This window comes from Gracilinanus agilis, chromosome 6, assembly GCF_016433145.1.
Source record: "Gracilinanus agilis isolate LMUSP501 chromosome 6, AgileGrace, whole genome shotgun sequence".
In the NCBI taxonomy this organism is placed as follows: domain Eukaryota; kingdom Metazoa; phylum Chordata; class Mammalia; order Didelphimorphia; family Didelphidae; genus Gracilinanus; species Gracilinanus agilis.
Genome location: NC_058135.1, coordinates 69,412,725 through 69,424,734, shown reverse-complemented (window position 1 = coordinate 69,424,734; position 12,010 = coordinate 69,412,725). Strand labels below are relative to the sequence as shown.

The window sequence follows — 12,010 nt, the reverse complement described above, 5'->3', positions numbered from 1 at the left end:
GATCCTTCCTACTTATAAGATCACACATTTTAAGCCTGAAGGGATCTAATTAATCTAATCCAATATCCTCAATTTATAGATTCAGAAATGGAATGTTAGAGAAGTTAAATAAATTAACCTAAGTCACAGAAGGAATACACTGTGGTGTCATAATTTTAAAGCAAATTCTCTAACTCCAAATCCATCTTTTCCAATTTTAATATTAGGAAAATAATTCACAAATTTTGAAGCCATATAGAGAAGCAGCTTATTCAGGGAATAGGGGATGGAATGGTGATATTGGAATCAGGAAGATTTGAATCTAAATCTTACTTAGATCCTTAGCAGCTATGTGAAGCTGGACCAATCACCTAGCCTCTCTCAGATTCAGTTTCTCACCTTAAAAATAGTGAAAATAATGTACCCATCTTAGAGGGTCATTGCAAAAACCAGATGGGATAATATAGATATGTAAAATGCTTTATAAACCTAAAGACCCAATTTATAGATTAGCTTAAGAGCTAGAAAGAACCACATAAACCATTTAGGCTCATTTTCTTATTTATGATGGAGGAAACTGAGATCCAGGGAATTTAAGCAAAAGGGGAAATCAGAGGGAAAATTTGGACCTATATTCTCTGACTTCAAAGTCAAGTCTCTTTCCACTATATATGCTGCCTGCATTTGAAATAGTCCTTATAATGGTTCAATTTACAGTATGGTAGATGTATAAGACACCAAAAGATAAACAATATACATTGTTCATTTTAAAGTATACCAGAGATGTATGGAACATAGTGCCACGTAATTTCAGAAAAGGAAAACCTGGTTCAAGAGATCAGTACTTCTAAGACCTGGGGTTTTATCATTGTATTCATTCCCACTAAAACTGATAATAACCCATCTGAGATTTATTATGATTTAACATTTCTATAGCCATTTAAGTTTATTTTCCCCAATGGTATCACCCTGGCCTAATGAGACATTGGCATAGGACTATAATAGAGAAACACTGGTCAATATGGAGACAAGAAGTGCCTTGAGAGTTCAGAAGGTGGTATAAACGATTAATGGCCATGGCTGACTTCATGGAATAGATAAACCTTGGCCTACCCTAGACACTAAACAGTGACCAGTGAAAGGAATTTATATTGATGAAAGGGAAATGTATAATATATAGAGGGAGCATTGTAGGCAACCACTTAGAGTTGGGGATAATGAGAAAAATGACATAGCTGGAAGGGAATGCGTGCATTATGAAAAAGGAAGGAAAATATTTGGAGAGGGAATAGGAGCCAGCTTAGAAATGTCCTTGAGCGTCACAGTGAAGAATCTGATTGTGATTGGTTTGTATGTCCTGCTTGAATTGAATTGAATTTTAGAGGCCATCTAATTTGACTTGTATCCAAATCAGGAATTCCTTAGAAGCCATTTATAGCTAGCATTTATCTAGACTGCTTAAATACTTTTAAGTACCAGGGAGCTCACTGCAAGACAGCTTATGACATTTTTCAATAACTGTTGAATGTTAGGAAATTTTATCCCACTTTAAGTTGAAATCTACCTCTGTATAATTTCCTCTCTCATTCTTCATTTTTCCCTCTGCAGCTAAGTAGAACAAATCTAAACTGGTATTTGATTTGCTTGTTGACCCAACCTGTGACAGAGAGCTCCTGGTGCCGAACTTCCTCTACCAATATAGTCAAGCAACTTCTCTGCAAATTCTGACCTTAGAGGATGACCTGGGGGCACTGATTGATTGAGTGAATTGCCTAAGCTAGTCTGTAGAAGAGAAAGGATGTCTCCCTAATAGACAGTGTCCCAAAAGGCTTAATGGAGTTTCAAGCTTCATTTGCTTTAAACTATTAATGATTAAAGCTGTACTAGGACTTTCAGGACACTGTATATTAATGAGATCACAAATCTTGATTTGTAAACTCCAATGTATCTGTGATGCTATGGGTTTGGATTTTCCCTCTAAAGATGCAAATGGAAATCTGCCTGACCATTCTGTATTACTCTTGTCATTATCCTCCTATAAGTCTCCTGCAGAGGGTCCACCCAATCTCCTTGAATCTATCCCTAACTTCTTCTGACATTGAAATGTTATTGGTGGAAGATTCTATTTCTTCAATGGCCATCCCTTATCATGGGAACTATCTTGGTTTCCCATCCTATGATCTCCTTGAAGATATCTTTTGCCATTGTTATTCTTCAAAGTTCTTTATTAATTTCATGTAGCTATAAAATTGCATATATACACAGTGTATACATATATACATTGTGTACATATACATTGTGTATACATAGATTGTGATATTAATGTCAATATTTCTTTTGTTTTTATATATTGGGAATTAAAAGTAAAGCCTAACAAAATTACTTAAATAATTCATCACCAAGGTTGGACTTGGCAATAACATAATTTTTTAAAAGCTACTTATCTAAAAGTATATAGAAAAAAAGTTATAGCTAAAAGGAAGCAGTTGTTATTGTAATTCAGAAGAAAACAATTTGCATTAAAAGTTACCCTAGATACACAGTGAAGGTAATGATAATCATCATAGAGATGCAAGGGGATTAAAGCATAATAAACATGAATCTGGAGGAAAATTAATTTCTGTGAATTGTACTAAGAAGAGCAAAAATGGAAAGGAAGACATTATATATTTCAATGATAATGATTATAATGATCCAAATAACTAAGAAGGAAAAGATGTCAATGCAGTAACATTAGTCATAACATTATATGTTCTTCATGTATTTAGAGGAGCAGTATGATGAGAATTGGCTTTGAAGTCAGGAAGATTTTAGTTCAGGCTCTACCCCTGATATATACATAGTCTGTGAGCATAAGGAAATCCCTTGATTTCACAGTGCCTCAGGCAATGTACTATACTAGATATTACATACTACAAATTACATCCTAATTCCATAAATTACTGTTATGATATTTTTTTGAATTGGAATAGTCTGTTTCTAATCTGGGGTTTTACACACTGGTGACATCACAGGTTTGAACGCTTTCTCCCCTGCCCCGAAAAAAAAAATAGCTCAAAGTAAAATAATATTGAAATACGTTTGAATGAGGCTATGGATTTTAGTTGATTTGGTGCTGGTCTTGCCCTTAGAAATACCTGGCTTCACATTTTACCTCTAACATTTACAAGTTGTGTCACTGAGCAAATCCTTTAATTATGGTATACTTCAGGCATTTTCCCAGGATTTATCTATTAAATAATAGGTGGTTGTCAATCTGATCTAGTTGATGGATGCTGTCCATGTGAGTAGAATCATAGATCCTGTATGCAAGTGTTATTATTTTCATGTTGTAGGAAATCCCACAAATATATATCCAATGTTCCCAAGCAAATCTCCAGGTGCCGGTTCAGTGTCTTCATTTAAGGGTATTCTATTCATGGACAAGATTGATTTAATTCTATTAAACACATTTCTTTGAGCAAATCAAGAAACTCTCCATTGATATCTAATCCATGACAGAAACCATGGACTTCAGCATGGACAATAGCCATTTCAGGTGTAAACTGACACAATAGGAAATAATTGTTACCCCATATCCAATGCAACAGCACCTTTTTCACCCACAATTGCCCTTACATTCTAGGTGTCTAATTGAAATAGTACTATCAGGCCCTAAAACTTCAGTTTGGTCACAAAGAGATCTTCTGAGTTAAGGGGTTTTTCTCCGAAAGTAGATACTCAGCCAAAATTGAAACTTAAAAGCATTTAAACTCTGTCACTAAATATACTATTTCTCCACAGTATTTTCCCATACTTCACAGCTATTTTGCTGTAAAAATGGGGTAGATGGATTATTTGGTAATCTTCCTCTGGCACCTGGTAGAAACTGGCAGCAACAAAGAATAATTTCTCTCTTGGCAAGCTGCCTAGATATAGAGTTGTTGGTCTTCTGGCTGATCAACATTTCAAAGAATGCTGATCATCATTTAAATGCTACAGGATTAAACCTGAAACCCAGGTGATGTGCTAGGATTGTTTAACCCCTTGGTAATTAATGTATCAGAGAGAACTGGGAATTTCAGCTATTTTTTATGTTTTCCATGAAGGGAAAAATAAAATGGATTTATAACTAGCTCAGTACCACAAGGAATACCACACCTGTCCCTTGTTACAATTTAGTTTAAAAAACACAGACAAAAATATTTCAAGTGTGCCTTAGCAATGCATTCAAACTGTCAGAAAACTAGAGAAAAAAATCTTTCTATTCTGATGTCAAAATCCAATATTATTGTTTGCAAAAGTCCAGTGAGGCTGAGGTTTAACTGAGAGAGATAGAGACACAGAGAGAGAAAAATGAGAGAGAACTAACTTAATAAATAATAATAATAATAATAATAATAATAAATAATCAACTAGCACATTTATATTAATACTATCAAGATGCATTATATAAGGGTATAGTGGAAATATTACTGGGTCTGGAATTGTAGGACTAGCATTCAAATCCTACTTCTATAGCTTACTATCTATGTGACCTTTCACAAGTTGGTTAGTCTCCTTACTTAAGTTTGAGGCACTCCTTAGACTTTAATTTGCTCATCTTTAGATGACCTAGGGGGCTTTTTTCCAAATATATTCTTTTGTCTTAAATTGCTGTGTACAAAATGTCCTACCTTGGGATTATAAATACTTATGTTTCTATCTTCAGTGGTCTAGAAATGAAAGAAATTTTTAAAAATGATTTCACTTTTTTTTTTCAGGGGAGGGATAGAAAGGAGGTTGAACAATATAGTTATATGTAAATTATTACTGAAATAAATTAATTTTTTTGTTTCTGTAGGTATTTTCTCCAGCTTTGTGAATCATAACTTCTTCACATCTTCTCATCTTCTCATCATGCAATATTTTTTTCATATCTTTATCCAAAATGTTAAAATTCTTCATTTGATTCTTTTAATATTTCAAATATACAAGTGCAACATTGTAGGTGTCTACTATCATCTCTCACTCTCATTATATGAGCAGTTCATCTAGCTTTCCATCTTATACAGGCCTTTGATGATATTGCTTATTCTCTTTGTGTCACTTACCATTCAGCTCTGTAATAACAGTGTTTTGGGATTCATATCCATATAATATCATCAAAAGAATATTGATATTTACATACGCAAGCCATCTGGGATCTCCAAATGTCTGAACAACCTCAGAGAATATCCATTCCAAACCTTATCAGACCAAGAGTCCTCTAAAATATTTATCAGAAAAGTCATTCAACAATTGCTTTACTATCTCCAGTAATTAGAGAATTTATCATTTCACAAATGAGCACAACTTCTGTGCATTCTTAATTATTACAAAGGTTTTTCCTCATATTGAGCCAAAATCTTCTTCCCTTCACTTTTAGCATATTGCTGGCCTCTTTTGCAAAATGTACTATCTAACCTTCTTCAAAGGTTAAGCTCTTCAAATGCTTAAAAATAGTTATCTTGAATCTCTTAAGTTTTTTTCCAGGCTAAATATTCCCTGTAACTTCAAATGTTTGTAATGACCAAGTTAATTCTCTTAGTCAAATGAAAAGAAGCAAACAAAAAATCAAGTCACATAATCTTATCTTCTCTCCATCATTAGGACCATTAGACACAGAAAGGTGACTGAGGAGAGAGAATGTAATCTGTAGTCAAGATCTGAATTCAAATCCACCATCAGATACTCATTAGCTCTCTAATCCTGACCAAATTGACCTTTAACTGCTTCAGTTTCTCTACTTATCAAATGGGAATAATAATAGCATATTTCTCCTAGAGTTGTTATAGACATAATCAGATTATATTTTAAAAGATCTTTGAAACATACAAATATTAGCCTTTTTCTCCCATATAATCTCTTAACATGCTAAATAGTGCCTTTTTCCTATTCTTTGACTATTCTTTTTCCCCTATTATAAGTACATTGTCTTTTGCTTTGGTTCTTTTCACCAATCTTAGAATATTATGTAGGTGGTTAAAATTTTTAAGTTGGTTCACAAATTTCCTGTGCATATATATCAAACAAAAGTAACAATAATTGTTGAAAAAATAGCACAACAGGAAGGCAAGATATTGATGACAAAATTTATTAGGGTTAATGTGAATAAGTACAGGATTGATTAGCAGTAACCATTTACTTCTTATTATATTTTAAAATATATTTATTTTTTAACTTTCCACATCAAAGAAAGTGCATTTTCATATAAACAATAGGCCATAAAAGTGTGGTCTATATGAAATTATGAGTATTTTACATTGCTTGTTTTTAAAATAAAAAACATGATGAAATTTACATTTCTTTCAAAACTCTCCTTGTCAGTGCTTTCTACTAAATGTTATTCTGTTCTCTTCTGTTAATTTGTAAAAATGCTTCAAGGACCCTCTTGGTGGGAGTGGTGGGAAACATCTCAGTTGTTACCTCCCTCCCATCACACCATTCCCCATTAATTAGGAGAAAGTAAAGGGTAAGACTTGTAGCAAATAAAATGTGTACTTATAATTATTATCATCATCAGTGGTAGTACTACTAAGAGTAGCAATAGCAGCAGCAACAGAAATTATTGTTAATAATAATAATAATAATAATAATAATGAATACACCCAGTGGCCATTTCTAAACATTTATCTCTTTTTGCACCTTATTTTTTGTCAGCTCTGCCAAGAGACAGGTAACAACCTTAATCATACATCATCTAAAGACACAGTTATTATTTAATCCCAGGTTTAAATTTTTTTAAACCTTTACTTTCTATCTTAGAATCAATATTAAGTATCAGTTCCAAGGCAAAAGAGTGATAGATCTAGGTAATTGGGGTCAAATGACTTGCAGAGGATCACATAGCTAGGAAGTATCTGATGGATTTTAACCCAGGAACACCCAGTCTCTAGTTCTGATTTTTATTCACTGCCCCACCTCACTGCCCCTTCTTAAGTTTTTAAAAGTCATCTTTTCTTATCTATGTTGTTATCCATGTATATATTGTTCTGTATTTCGCTTTGTGTCAATTCATGCTATTCATCATTCTCTGAAATTATTTCATCATTTCTTATAGAGCAATAATATCCCATTGAAGTCTGACTATTAATTTCTTTAGTCTTTTTCTAATTGCCTAAGGAGAGCAGTGCTGAATGAAATATTTAACACCTGGCTTGCTGAAACAAAGAAAAACAAAAACAGAATGTAGCCATGCCACACTTTTAGAGTTAATCCACATTATTAACATTTTCTCCAAAACTTCCTTAGGTTTAATAAACATAACAATAAATGTATTCCTAATTTGCAGCATTTACTGATTTCTGAGATGGACATTCTTACAAAGAAAATTTAACACCTTGCTCTTGAAAGCCACTTCAAGAAGATTCCACACATTCCTGCCTAAGAGGAAATTTTGGGCATCCTTTTATAGTCTAGTCCTTTTCTTTTCCTCCCTTCTTTTTAAATCTTTCTTCAGGAATAGAAAATATAGTTTGTTATTATTCCCACTTAACCTCTTCTAATATCCTGGCTTTTGTTTCCTTGTAGTGTTTGATGTATTTCCACACCAAACACTTTAGAAAGGTATTCAGCCCTCCTTTGATCCTCCAAATAAGTGTCAGATTTATCTGATCCCCTCTCCCCACAATTCCTTCCTCCATTTTTGTATATTCTACTACTCACTTAATCAAAACATGAGAAATAGCAAGATGTATACTCTCTTCTTCCTATTTTCTGACACAGGTGTGTTCCTTTTTTATTTTTTAACTTTTGCCCTCTTCAAGTTCTCAAAATAAAACTAATTGATCTTTGAAATATCTTTAGAGTTTTAAACCCTTTGAAGACATTAAGGTGCTGAAGGAATGCTGGTTTCTGTTCATCTTATTTGAACACTAGCAATACAATGGTAAAAAAGCTCCTTCCAAATGCACAAATAAATTTTCCTAAGTTTTTCTGAATTTAAATTTTCTACTTAACTTTGCTCTTTTCATTGGAGAGATTTTTTTAATATTTTATTTTTTAGAAAAATTTTCCATGGTTTCATGATTCATGTTTTTACTTTCCCCTTCACCCCAACCTCCAATAGCTGACATGCATTTCCACTGGTTTTAACATGTGTCATCAATCAAGACTTATTTACATATTATTGATAGTTGCATTGGTGTGGTCATTTCAAGTCTACATCCCCATCTGAGAGATTTTAAACTAAGTTATTCTTGGTTAAAAATATATCTTTTACCTTTGGAATAAATTATTCCAAGATAACCTTCTTATGTATTTTTTAATTTATCTCCTCTTATTCATAGTTGAAACTGTCATGTCTTCTATGTCCCTGATTGTAGGTCTTTTAACTTTCTGGATATTTGCAAGGTTTTCTTTACCATAGAAGCTGTGGGTTTTAGCTAAAGAATTCCTAGGACTTTATCTTTTTGAATTTCTTCCAGGAGGTAAATTGGTAGATTCTTTTCCTTTTTACCTTATGGTTCTAATATATCTGACAAGTTGTCATTTATGATTTCTTGAAAGATATTGCATTGGTTATTTTTAAATCATGGATTTGGGGGAATCTAATGATGAATAAATTATTTCTCTTTGACTTGTTTTACAAGTATTTTAAAGAACCAGATATCTCACATTTTCTCCTAGTTTTCAATCTTTTGATTTTGTTCTAATATTTCTTGCTGTTTTGTGGTCATATTTTTTTTTGTTCTTGTCTAGTGCATAGATTATATTTCTTGGGTCAAGTTTACCACTTTCTCCTCTCAAATATTTGTTATTGTTCCACTTTTTTCCTCTAGAGTTTCCATTTCATTATCTTGAGTCATTTCTTGATTTATTTCTTCTAAATATTCCTGTGGCCACTTTAGTGAATTGTGTTTTTTTCCCCTTGAGACTCCTTACAGTAGTTATAGATTTAGATGCACACTGATTTTTGATACTGGTTAGTATTTTATTTGACTTAACTCATCTTTTCGACTCAAATTCCTGAGTTTTGGCTTTGTACCTGGTCTAGAATCTTCTTATTATTACATTTTTAGATGGGCGGGGCAGCCTTACTTAATCACGCTGGTACCCTGGGGTTCCTACACTGACAGGCACTTATACATATAAGGTTCAGAAGGGTATAATTTCAGAATCCTTTCTAGTATCTCAGGACAATTAGTGGCTTCAGAACTCCTGACTGTAGGGGGTTTCAGTATTAGCATTTCACCTCCTTCATGCTAAAAGTTCCATGCTCTAGGGATGGTTCCTGCCTATTGCCCCCTCAGAATTCCAAAGGCCCTAATTCCAGAGATCTTTAAACAATGGCAGAGTTTCACCAGGTTAGTCCATGCTAATGCTCTCTCTGAACATTAAGGCTACATGTTTTCTACTTCTAGCTGTTCTAACACTCATTTTGTTCATTGGACAACTTTTCCTACTGTCCTTGGATTTTTGCTAATTTTTTTATGAATGTCTTTGGTGGAAGATTCTACTTTGTATAGTTTTTCATTGGATTTCTTAATCATTATTTGGTCTGTACAGATCTTCAAGAATTTGGTGGAGGAGTTATGGAGAAGCTGCCAGTTACTCTAGTATACAAGCATCCATCTTGGCAGGAAGTCCCTATTTTATTTAAGAAACACTTTAGCCTCAACTGCAATGGATCATGCTGATCATTTGGCCTTGATTATTGGATCATAGATTTAGAACTAGAAGGAAATTTGAAGTGCAATGAATCAAGTCCCCTTATTTATATGTGAAGAAACTGAGAGACAAAGATTTTAAGTAACTCTTCAAGAGTCATATAGATAGTAAGTGAAATGTAAACATAAATTGAATATGTAAAGAGAACTGAAATAAGGAAGGTAAAAAAAAATTATCCCAAGATTCCTCAGATAGTGAATGACAGCATTCATAGTTGATTATCTCACTCTAAATCCGAGGTTCTTTTCATCATGCCCTACTTAATATGAAAGATAGGTTCTAGAGTTGTTTTTTTCTAAAACCGTCAAAATTTAGCCTTCTAGTTGATATGCCCAAGAAATGGCATGCCTCTTAAATATAAGTTCCCAGCTTTTGTTTATGCTCAGCACACTTTAATAAAAAAGTGTACCAGCTGTGGAATCACTGGACCTGAGTTCAAATCTTGATTCTGATACTTATAATTTGGGTAGCCATGGGCAAGTCACTTAACTCCTACAGATATTACTTTCCACATCTGTAAAATGAAGGGATTGGATTAATGGATTCAGAAATCCCTCAAACTCTAATCCAATTATCTTCAGATTCTGTGGTTCTCAAATCAGGTTACATCAATGTTTACCAATGGTTTGTGAAGGATCCTCAACAAAAGAAATTCCCTAACCTCATTATCAAACACTAAAAGAAGAGATGCGAATTTATGGCCAAGAAACAGAAGATGAATCCAAAGTTTCCCCAAACCCCAGCAGCACCGTCTATTAATTTTCAATAAAATGCCCCCAAAATGTGGTTACCACAGTGGCAGCTTCTTTTGCTATCTTTCAAGATTTCCTTGCTTCTGGGTAAATTGCTAGATTGTATAGATTTCAGATTCCGGGGAAGAAGGAAGTTATCATCTTGGAAAATGGCTTTTTTGGGGGGGGATAATGATTAAGAGATGATAATCAGTTTGAGGAAAAGAACTAGGTCACTTTTGTATTTTGGCCATAGAGTCTAAGTACTTAGTGATGTTTCTTGAAAGAGTTACATGTTTTTTTTTTATTTATCTGTAAGTACAAATATTGTTCTTTCATTAGAAGGTGAGCTTCTTGAGAGCAAAAACTGTCTTACTTTTGTTTTTGTATTCCAATCACTTAACAAAGTGACTGGAACTTTACAAATGTTTGTTAATTAGTTTATAAATAGAAATTATGTCAATGTTTTTAGATTTTTTTTAAAATTGAGAATGAGTTGATACAAATTTTGCTGGTTTGCAAAAATAGGTCAGACCTCTTACTTCCATTTTAAGCTTTCAAGGCTTGCAAAACCTTCTTGATGTTCCACTTAGGATAACAGCAAGAATGGGTTTAGAGGCTCTTCTGGGAGGGCATTTGCAGCTAGCTTGGTCATTCTTCTGCTGATGAAACAAAGGCTGATTTTGTTTATTGGCCAGTGATGGTCCAATTTGGTCTTGCCAGAAAGTGTTTCTTTAAATTTTTCAGTCATTGCCTTTGAATGGATTGGATTATTTTTGAACATATACTTAGACATTGGTTAGCACTTATTTTTGTAATGAATCCAAGAGTGCAGCCAGTGAGTTGCTTTTGATTCAAAGCTCAGTCTTTCCCCCCCACCTGAAACAATCTTCCCCAACTCCCAGAACAGTGTCTCTATAGTGCAATATTTCTCTGTGCCTCTATCATCACTCTCAGACTACGTCCCTGGTTTACACCTGCTGTGTTCACTCTATTCCAGCAGCACATCTGGCCTGCCTGTTGTTCATTTTGGCAGCTTGGATGCCTCATCTCCACATGGGAAATTGTTAACAGTTTTAATTCAGCTTTGAAAGTTATTTTCAGGAACTTATTGTAGAGTGAATAGCAAGTCTTTTAGTAAAGATAACGTTTTATAATTATAGCCATTTGAAAGTGTAGCTTCATAGTTTGATGAGGAAAAATATACCATTGCACTGGGAGCAATGTCAAATTTGTAGTCTGGAGAACACAGAAGCATTCGTAAAAAGTGGTACAGGATACAGAAAGAAGAGCTAGAGAATGCTATGCACAATGACTACAGCAACATAAACAGAGTCAAGGCAGACACAATTCTCTCAACACAGTTCTTGTCAGCTGCAATGGGTCAGTGTTGTTAACATATTATCTAAGTTAAAAAACCTGTCTTTCAGAAGTATGGTCCTACACCATTGATGTCATAGATCTTTGATGTTGTTTGTTATGGGTAGTTGTCAAGGATCCTAATAATATCATATACATATAAAACATGTATACAATAGGTATATTTGTATGTATGGTATTCTAACTGTGCAATTGGAATACTGTGAGAATATATTAAATAGGCTAAAGAGTGATGGAACAGACAAATTGTA

The 12,010-nt window shown here is 33.7% G+C and overlaps 1 protein-coding gene across 1 annotated transcript in view; it reads left to right on the top strand.

Annotated features, from left to right (window-relative positions):
• LOC123251409 (bifunctional heparan sulfate N-deacetylase/N-sulfotransferase 3) overlaps positions 1-12,010 on the top strand; it is a 192,345-nt gene that overhangs the window by 61,352 nt on the left and 118,983 nt on the right. The gene's annotated exons all lie outside the window — the stretch shown is intronic.